The 10,600-nt window shown below is 42.7% G+C and overlaps 1 long non-coding RNA gene across 1 annotated transcript; it reads right to left on the reverse strand.

Moving 5' to 3' along the window:
- Positions 1-805: 805 nt before the first annotated feature.
- LOC130453864 (uncharacterized) lies at positions 806-8,771 on the reverse strand. Its single transcript, XR_008911491.1, has 2 exons — positions 6,192-8,771; positions 806-6,104 (listed from the first exon to the last, which is right to left on the reverse strand). It is a non-coding gene; the product is annotated as an uncharacterized LOC130453864 (long non-coding RNA).
- Between the last annotated feature and the right edge of the window lie 1,829 nt (positions 8,772-10,600).

Below are 10,600 nucleotides of genomic sequence, written 5' to 3' on the forward strand. Positions count from 1 at the left end.
GGTAACTGAGGGGTTTCAAACTTGTCAAAGACAAAGGAATGTCTGCTCCAAGCATAGGAAGCCTTCCCCCAGTGGAATGGGCAAATGAGAACAATTGGTTCCATTGGCCAGGAAGGGGGCTGAGGCAGGCATACGGAGTGCTTAATGCTTGTAAAATTATGGTGAAATTTCACTAGAGTGAAAATTATGACCATGAATTAATAATTTTATTAATCAAAAGTAGTAGGGGAAAAGAAGATGGGGAAATGAGATAGTTTACTTTCCTTATTGCTCCGTTCAGCTTGTTATTCTGCAGCCACCATTAGGGCCCCCTTGCCACACTCATACTCACATGGAAGTCGTCAGCAACAAACAGAAGAGAAGAGAGTGAAATCTGCTCTTGCAGTTTATCAAATCTTTTCTCCACCTACTAACTCTCACACATCTCTTCCTGAGAGCCAACTATGGCTTTCTATTTTTCCTGGACACCCTGGGGGAGGGGGGGGCAGTCCAAGGGCAGTGTGGGAGACTTTGCCCTGCCTCCTGTCTTGTGATCTCTTGACTCTCTTGTTGCCTTTTTCTGACTGCCATTCTATCTTTGTGATCCAATTCACTCAATGATTTCCTTCACACAATCGAGTTCAAGCTTGCTGCAGATAGTCCACAGGAGTTGACGTCACCTGCATGTGGGGCAGTGGGGTAAGTTTCCTTCACACAATCCCCCCTATGATTCCTTGGAAGACCAGCATGTTAAATCTCCTCACCCGGGTTTTCTAGGATATGAACACATCAGGTCTCCCCAATGAATCATTCTACATGGAGCCTATACATTTACAGATTCCTTTACTAGGGGTATATAAAATATTGTACCTTACACAGAGGGAATTACAACACATTTAAAAGAAATTATTACAAATTCAATAGCTATGAATAAAAGCAATCAAATAAATGTGTAAACTAAGGAGTAAAATGAATTTATAAACCAAAACATGCTTTTCTTCCTTCCAGGTCTACCCCACGTTCTAGTATTTCTGGTTTTGTATCTTCTTTCTAAAAAATGTAGTTGTAGTCAATGTACAGATGTTATTTTCATTTTCATTCTCCATTTTTTCCTAGGTATCCTTCCATAGTTCCTTACATATTTCCTATTTATCTTTATGGCAATATAGTTTACAGCAAAGGAGATTCCCTTCCTTCAAGGAACTTTCATTGGGGAGAGTAGGAAATTAAACAAAGAGGAGCTGTTAGGGAAAGGGGATACTGAATAAAACATCTACAACTGAGATGTAAACTTGGTCGAAGGGCCAAGTAAGATAAAGCCAATGGAAACGTACTAGGTAGAGCTTGGAGTACAGTCCAGGGGGAGAACAGAAGACTAAAAGAATGGATCAGAAAACAAAACCCTAATAATGAACTGGAGGAATTCTGTGTGAACTGGAATGACCTCCAGGAAGTGATGCAGAGTGAAAGGAGCAGAATCAGAACACTGATACACTGTGACACAATCAAATGTAATGGACTTCTCTACTAGCAGCAATGCAATGATCCAGGACAATTCTGAGGGACTTATGAAAAAGATGCTATCCACATCCAGAGAAAGAACTGTGGAAGCAGAAGCACAGAAGAAAAACAACTGCTTGATCACATGGGTTGATGGGGATATGACTGGGGATGTAGACTCTAAATGATCACCGTAGTGCAAACATCAACATCATGGAAATAGGTTCTGATCAAGGACACATGTAAAACTTAGTGGAATTGCACATTGGCTAAGGGAAGAGTGGGGGGAGAGGAGGGAAAAGAACATGAATCATGTAACCATGGAAAAATATTTTAAATTAATTAAATAAAAATCCCCCCCCCCCAAAATAATTGTAAAACATAAAAAAAAAGAAAGAAAACAAAACCCTACACAATCCTGCAAATAAGAAACATACTTCAGTCTCTTTTTTTGGCAAGCTTATCACTAATTACCATCTTCCTTTCATTCTTTGCCACCCCCTCCCATTGAAAAAGGAAAGAACTCTTCTAACAAAAGTATACCCAGTCCAAAGGGCACTAAAAGACTGTCTGCCCTTTGATCCAGCCATTGCACTGCTGGGCTTGTACCCCAAAGAGATAATAAGGAAAAAGACATGTACAAGAATATTCATAGCTGCACACTTTGTGGTGGCAAAAAAAATGGAAAATAAGGGGCCGCCTTTCAGTTGAGGAATGGCTGAACAAATTGTGGTATCTGTTGATGATGGAATTCTATTGTGCTCAAAGGAACAATAAAGTGGAGGAATTCCATGGGAACTGGAACAACTTCTAGGAAGTGATGCAGAGTGAGAGGAGCAGAACCAGGAGAACATTGTACACAGAGACTGATACTCTGTGGCACAATCAAATGTAATGGACTTCTCCATTAGTGGCAATGCAATGATCCTGAACAACTCGGAGGGATGTATGAGAAAGAACACTATCCACATTCAGAGGAAACACTGTGGGAGTAAAAACACAGAAGAAAAACAACTGTTTGATCACATGGGTCGAGGGGGATAAGATTGGGAATGTAGACTCTGAATGAACATCCTAGTCCAGTGGTTCTCAACCTTTCTAATGCTGTGACCCCACAAAACAGTTCCTCATGTTGCAGTGACCCCAAACCAAAAAATTATTTTGGTGGCTACTTCAAAACTTTAATTTTGCTACAGTTATGATTCGGAATGTAAATACCTGATATGCATTTATGCATTCTCATTGCTACAAATTGAGAGGTTGAGAACCGCTGTCCTAGTACAAATACAAACAATATGGAAATGGATTCTGGTCAAGCACACATATAATACCCAGTGGAATTGTGTCGGCTATGGCAGGGGAAGGAGGAATAGAAAATTATTTTTGTAACCAGGGAATAATGTTTGAAATTGATCAAATTTTAAAAAACAAATAAAAATTTAAAAAAGCATACCCACCCCATTTTCCCACCCACAGGTGTTTCCTTAAGTCTTAATCCTAACCCTAACCCTTACTTTCTGCCTTAGAAACAATACTAAATATTTGTTCCAAGGTGGAAGAGTGGTAAGGGGTTGGGGTTAAGTGACTTGCCCAGGGTCACAGAGCTAGGAAGTATCTGAGGCCAGAATTGAATTCAGGATCTCCCAACTCTAGGCCTCTATCTAGGCTCTCTATCCATTGAGTCACCTAACTGCCCCTGATTCCTTAACTCTTAAGTCTTGCCTTGTGTGTGTTAAGTCACATTTGTAATAAAGGCCCATTTAAAAAAGCTTTTCCCCCCAAATACACGTAGAAACAATTTTTTACAATTTTATGAATCAGATTCTCTTCCCTATTCCCCCCTCTCCAAGGAGGCAAATGGTCTGTTATAGGTTATACTAGTGCTTTTATGCAATATATATTTCCATATTCCCTATGCCATAACAGAGGATACATATCACATATATAATAAAAATGAAGAAATAAAGTGAAAGATTGCATGCTCTAATCTGTAATCAGATTCCAAAAGTTCCTTCTTTGGTTTTGAGTAGCATTTTTTGTCCTGATTCCCTGGTGGTTATCTTGGGACCTTGTTTGGCTGATAATAGTTTAGTTCTTCACAGTTGATCATTATACAATATTTCTGTTACTGTATATACTATTCTCCTGGTTCTGTTCACTTCACATTTGTTCATATAACTCATTCCAGATTTCTCTGACGTCATCCTGTTCATCATTTCTTATGGTGTAATAGTATTCCATTACAACCATATACTATAACTTTTCATCCATTTCCCAGGGCAGACATGCCTTCAACTTCCGTGTTCTAATTTAAGATATCACCCTTTATTTCTAAATTAACTTATCTATTTTGACTGTATCTTAATGTATGACATCAGATATTGATTTATGCCTAGTTTCTGCCATATTGTTTTCCAATTTTCCAAGCAGTTTTTTTCAAATAGTGAGTTCTCCCAAAACTTTGGATCTTTGCACTTACTGAACACAAGATTACCATGGTCATTAAGGGCCTTTTTTTTTTAAACAGGGACTTTATTTATTTTTCATTTAAAATTTTAAGTAAAAATTTTTTTCCATGGTTACAAGATTCATGTTGTCTCTCTCTCCCCCTTCCAGAATTGACAAGCAATTCTACTGGGCTATCTAAACCTATTTACTTATTATTCATTTTTGTAATAGAGCAATCTTGTAAAACCCAAACCCCAAATCATATACCCATGTAAACAAATGATGAACCATATGTTTTCTTCTGGATTTCTACTCCCACAGTTCTTTCTCTCGATGAGGATATTGTTTCTCATAAACCCCTCTGGATCGTCCTGGATCATGGCATTGCTATTAGTAGCAAAGTCTATTATTACATAATGATTGTCCCACAATGTTCCAGTTACTGTGTATAATGTTCTCCTTGTTCCGCTCATTTCACTCCACGTCACTTCTGAGGTCTTTCTAGTTCTTAAAGAAATCCATCAACTCATCATTCCTTATATCACAGTAGTATCCCATCACCATCAGATACCACAATTTGTCCAGCCATCCCCCAATTGAGGGGCATCCCCTCACTTTCCAATTTTTTGCCACCACAAAAAGCACAGCTAGAAATATTTTTTGTAGAAACAGATCCTTTCCCATTTTTTTTCTCTCTCTGAGGTACAAACTCAGCAGTGCTATGGCTGGATCAAAGGGCAGGCAGTCTTTTCAAGCCCTTTGAGCATAGTTCCAAATTGCTTTACTGGTTGGTTGGATCAATTCACAATCCACCAGCAATGCATTAGTGTCATTAAAGGCCTATTTTTTTTTTTTAGGATCATTGATTTTAGGATTAGGATTTTGCAAAAGTTTACTAAGTCCCCAAAACTCTGCAACAAACCGAGTCATTAAAGCACAGCGGAGAATGGAAATTGAGGTGAACTAGAAGGCAAAGGTATTAGAAGGGAATAGTGAATACTGAAGACAAGGAAAATGAAGCCAGGGATTGAGGTAGAAAGGAATAATAGATGACATTTATCTAAAATGTTAAGATTTACATAAGATTTACCTCACAACAATCCTAGGATATAAGTATGATTCCAGTTTTAAAGATGAGTAAATTATGACTAAGCAGTGAAGTAACTTAATATCATAGATTTAGACCTGTAAGGGACCCCTCTCATGAGGAAACTGAAACTCATGGAAGTAAAATGATTTGCTCAGGCTCACAAAGTCAGCCATGCAGTCAACAAACAATTTTTAAGTACCTGCTCTGTGTCAGGCACTGTGGTAAAAGTTGGGAATACAAAAAAAGGCAAGAGTCTCTGCCTCTGAGGAGTTCATAATCTAATAGAGGAGACAATAAGCAAACAAATCTATTATTTTCTACAAGGTTGGAAAGTGGAAAAGGCAGGATTTGAACACAGGTCTTCTTGCTTCAAATTTGACCTTCTTTCCCTTATACCACTGTCACACAGGGAGTAAATTTCAAGTACCAAGACTAGGGTTCCTTCCATTAAACTATGTTGTCAGCTATGAAGTTGAAGTTATTTTAAAGGAGAGTGAGTTAGAGATGGATAGATAAAAGCGAGATTGGGGGTGTGGAGGATCAGATGCTCTTAAAACAGAAGAAATTGCTTAAAGGTGTCTCAGGAACAATGGGAAAAAGTAAACAGGCATCTTTAAGTCTTATGTATGAGAGGAGGAGTAGACAACATTAAAGGGACTGGAAAGTGATGTGACAGCTTCAGCAACATCTGATTTGGGAAGGAATGCTGAGCAAAGGGATAGTTATTTAGCCATAGAACAATGAGAGGGGTAAACAGGGGAGGGATGTGGAAGGACTGAACAAAGCCAGGTAAGGATGAGGATTGGCAGTAGAAAGGCACTTTCACCTAGGCAACAGCCCCCAAATCTAGTACACTTTCCATTAAAGCACACCGTCTCTCAGATCATGAAATATCATCTCTATTTTACAGGTGAAGAAAAACCAGACCTAAGGAAGGTAAGTGATTTACTCAAGGTCACAAATTTAGGTAAAGTGGCAGAGTCCAGCCTTGAACTTAAGTTTCCTGATTCCAAGTCCTCCACTTCCACTGCATCAGCGGAAAAGATGAAGGTAAAGCCCCAAACCTTCAGTATTCTTCCTAGTTTCCCTGAAAAATCCATGGTGAAAGACAGGTTAAAAAACGAGCCAACTCCTAACAAGACTGCCTTGAAATCAATATGCTCTATTGACACACCTTCCCAGCTTCTGTGGAGTTTGCTAGAATGAAGAGGGGGTAGAGAGGTGAAGCTCCTGGTTAGTGTCTAGAATCAAGTATCTCTTTTCTGAAGTGTTCCTGGCCTTTGCCCAGCTCATCAAACGCCTTTTATTCCTCTCACCAAGGAGCAAAAGGGGTGCATTCTGTGGAATCATCCAAGATGAGGCAAACAGAATAGCTCTCAGAATGCTAAAGCAATAGCACCCAGGGAGCAGGCTGTAAGGGAGTGGGGCATCATGGTTTGTTTTTTTTTCCTGCATCATAGGAGATGCGAGATGGGAAAGAAGGAAGAAGAGAGGAAGGGAGAGATAAAGACAGAGGAGGGAAGGAGAGAGAAGGGCAGAAGAAAGCATGCTAAAAGGATGAGGAGCAAGAAGGGTGGGCGAGGAAAAGGAGGGGAGAAGAGAAAAGGGGAAGAAAAGAAGAAAGGAAGTGTATGAAGGAAGAATGAAGGAAAGGGAGATGGAAGGGGAGAAATAAAAGAAGGGAGAAAGGAAAGAAACTAAGGGAGAGAGAAAGAAGGGAGGAGAGAAGGAAAGGAAGAAAGGAAAAGGAGAGGAAATAGAATGGGGTACGATGAAGAAACTGAAGAAGAAAGGGGAAAAGGAAGTGGGAAGGAGAGGAATGGGATAGAGGGAAGAAAGAAAAGGAAGGGGGAAGACGAGGGGAAAGTGAAGAACATGGAAGGAAGAGGGAGGATGGAGAAGGAGAAGGAAGTTCCTTCACTGTGAAAGCAAACCCATAAAACGTGCCCGGCTGTGAAGTCTTCGCCTTTTAACGCTCCCACTGCCGGAGGAAAGAGCCAGCAAGGAGCTGAGGGAGAGCCAGGCGGACGCCATTTGTAGTTCCAGCGGCTCCGAGGGGCTGGAAATGGTCACAGATCCAGGAGTGGACGCTGAAGACAAGGGCGATGTTTCGGTGAGGAGATGGCCGAGAAGTCCCAGGCGCGGGGCTGAAGGGACACGCTGGGGTGGAGCCTCCTCCGGGGGAAGCCCAGGTCCGCGCCCATCCCTTCTCCTCTCCGCAGAGCGGGAGGCACATCTTTGCTTCCTCGCAGGCGGGGCGGGGAAGCTGCGGTTAGCGGCGCCTACGATCGATGGTTTCCCTATTCCCCGGCTCCCGCGGGCGCCTAGGTGTGCGCCCACCTCGCCAGCAGCCTCCTTCTAGGGCCCTGGGGGTGGAGCTTGTGCTAGTGCAGGTACTCCAGTGGCGAGTGTAAGGCATCCACACGTCCAGAAAGCGGGCTTCGACCAAAGCTCTCGGTAGCTGATTGGCCACTGGGCGGAGCCCAGCAAAGCGGCGCGCCCCCGCGAAGTCTAGGAACAGATTTCCCGAGCTTCGCAGTTAGAAGAGAGGCTCTTGGGCCATGCCTCGGCGGGTTATTTACGGGATGGAAGCTCTTTGGGCTCGTTTGTAACGGAATCATTTGCGGGAAGGAGGGAGTAGAGGTCCGGCCGCCAGCTACTCTTAATTTCCTGTCTCCGGCCCTTACTCGGGCCCACGTTGGGTTTGCTAGGATTCGGGAGGAGTTTTACTCAGCGACTCCCCCGGAACTGTAAGCGAGACCATTAAAGGTCAGTTCCCAGGCTCCACAAAGGAGATCCAGCGGAAAGGGTTTTGGAGGAGGGAGAACCTTGGAGGGAAGCCAAGGGGCCCCTGTGCCTCAGTGGGCGGGCCGCTTCCTTCAGCAGTGGCTAATGTTTATAAACACTTGCTTAGCAAAATGCTATTTCATCTGATTCTCACTACGACCTTGTGAGGTGGGTGTTACTACAAGTGGATAAGCTGTGTGATCTGTGAGGGGTCCCTTAGCTTTGGGGTGCATTTTTGAGGAATTCTCTAAGACTAAGTTGCAGAAAAAGACTCTACGGGCATCAGTAGGAATTTCCTCATGAGAGAATTAATTCCCTGTGTCAATGAAAGGAAGAGCGAGCCAGTCCCCACACACTTCTAGCTGCACAGCTAGTAAGTGGCTGTGGTTTTTCTAACTCCAAATTCGGCCCCAAGCCCACTACAACACAGCCTCTCACAGCCAGAAGCATCAGGGCATGTCTGGTGGATGGGACACTGAACCTGGTGACAGGAAGATCTGGGTTCAAATTCTGCCTCAAGCACTTACTACACTGTGATCTTAAATCACTAATCTCTGTGCCTTGATTTCCTATTTTGTAAAATGAAGGGATTGGACTTGATGGGTCTTCAGATTGCTTAAAATTGCTCTAAATCTATGAGTCTGTGACTCTGTGCTCTGGTGAGAATAGGGAATGCAGAAATGATCATGTGCCGCTTATCAAATCTTCATTTACATTTAGGCTCTGAAATAAGCAAAGATAAGGTTTTTATGTTTGTGTACCTGTTTATTGGGGTGTTCAGAAAGAATGAGCACCTCTGGTGTGAGGCCTTGCTCCCCCATGACTCCAAGAAGCTGTAGCATGCCCAGAGGCCACCTCTGCACAGATGAGCTAAACCAGTTTGAGGGTAACCAAAGGGCCTCAAACCTGTTGGTGAGTTAGGGGTGTAGTTCCAGCAAAAGACTTTCCCCCGGTAGAACCAGCCAAGGAGAACAATTTGTTCCAATAGCCACAAAGGCAGCTTAAGCAGGTGCTATGCAGCACCTAGAACTTGGTTAGACATGGAGGATGCCACGTTCATCCACTGCATCCCAGGCCATCGCCAGCTATCCTGACTTTTGTCTTGCCACTGGCCTTCAGTGACTGAAAGAATGAGGCTAATGACTTTGTGCAAGTGCTTCATTTAAATCCAATTCATCAGGAGTCACGACATCACCCTATTATGTCACTGGTTTTCTTTGATAATAAATGACAAACCACAACACCTGCTTACCAATCACTGACTGGTACCCAGGGCTTAATGCCTGTCAAAGTGAATTTTGTGTTTTATTAGCCATTTCCTCCAGTAGAGTCCTACTGTAATATCTAACTAAGAGATAAAGGTGACCATAGATTTTAAAAAGCTGTCAGTGAAACACAGGCGTTACAAGATCCTACCCCCACAAAATGGCTAGAAAAAGGAGTCCAGGGTAGTTTATCTATCTTCTGAGGGCCAGTATTGATGGTTGAAGGGTGACTAATCAAGTGAAGACCTTTTTTTTTGGCCACAGATTGTACCCTATTCATGAAACCAGAGACTATTGAAGTATTAGTTGTTTAAAAATACATACAAACTTGCTGATTTTGATGGTAGTGGAGAAAAGGCTACTTTTAAAATTAGTTGGATCCTTGTGTCCATTGGCTTGGAGGGACGGTTGGAGCTAATAATGGAGCGCCAATGTCAAGCTGGGCAAGTTTTTATTTTGCTTTACATGCAAGGTGGAGCCACAGAAGATTTTTGAGTAGGAAAGGAACGACCTGATCAGACCTGTGGAGTAACTATCAAAGGATACAGAAGGTGTACCCACCAGATAGGAATCAAAAGCTAGGGCAATTGGAAAATAAGAACTTAACAGGAAGAGATGAAGGTGGGCATTCCAGGCAGAAGAACAGGAGCAGATAGGTATTTATGTTCGGATCTTTTCTCTCTCACTAAGTTGTAGCATCTACATAGGAAGGACCACATTGGTTTTGGGAAGGGTGGGAAGGACCACCATATTTAGCCTTGAACCACTTTCCTCCCCAGCATTTAGCACAGTGGATGATACCTGGGTTTAAAAAATGCTGGATGTTAGTTATTGTTTTTACATTATCTTCAGATCCCAGGCCCTCAGGCTCAGGACCTAAGATTCATCCTCAACTCCTCACTCTTTCACCATCACCACCCGCCCAAGCTGTTGCCAAGACTTGTTAATTTCACGTTTGCAACATTTCCCAAATACCTTTGGCTCCTCTGACATTGCCCTCTAGTGTAGGCCCTTATCTCTTCATGTCTCCCTTCATCTCTCCTTTCTCCAGTCCACAAATCCTATCATGTTGCCTCCCACTATTCAAAAAACTCCAGTGATTTCTTTCCTATTGCCCCTGGGGTCAACTACAAAATGCCCCATTTGGCATTCAAAGCCCTTCATAAATAGGTCCCTGGCTGGCTCAGTGGATTGAGAACCAGGTGTAGAGATTGGAGGTTCTGGGTTCAAATCCGACTTCACACACTTCCTAGCCCTACCCTTACTGCTCTTCTGCCTTGGAACCAATACACAGTTGATTCTAAGACAAAAAGGTCTGTCCTCTGCCTTTCCAGTCTTCTTGCACTTTCCTCCCCTCTTTGGTCCAGTGACACTGGCCTTCTGGCTTTTCTATGAATAAGACATAATAAGACTCTATCTCCTGCTCCCAAGCCTGGAATGCCTTTCCTCCTGCACTCTAATTACTGAACTCTCTGATTTCCTTTAAGTCCCAACTAAAATCCTACCTCCTACAGGAGGCCTTCTCCAACCC

Source organism: Monodelphis domestica, chromosome 4 (assembly GCF_027887165.1).
Source record: "Monodelphis domestica isolate mMonDom1 chromosome 4, mMonDom1.pri, whole genome shotgun sequence".
Taxonomy (NCBI): Eukaryota; Metazoa; Chordata; class Mammalia; order Didelphimorphia; family Didelphidae; genus Monodelphis; species Monodelphis domestica.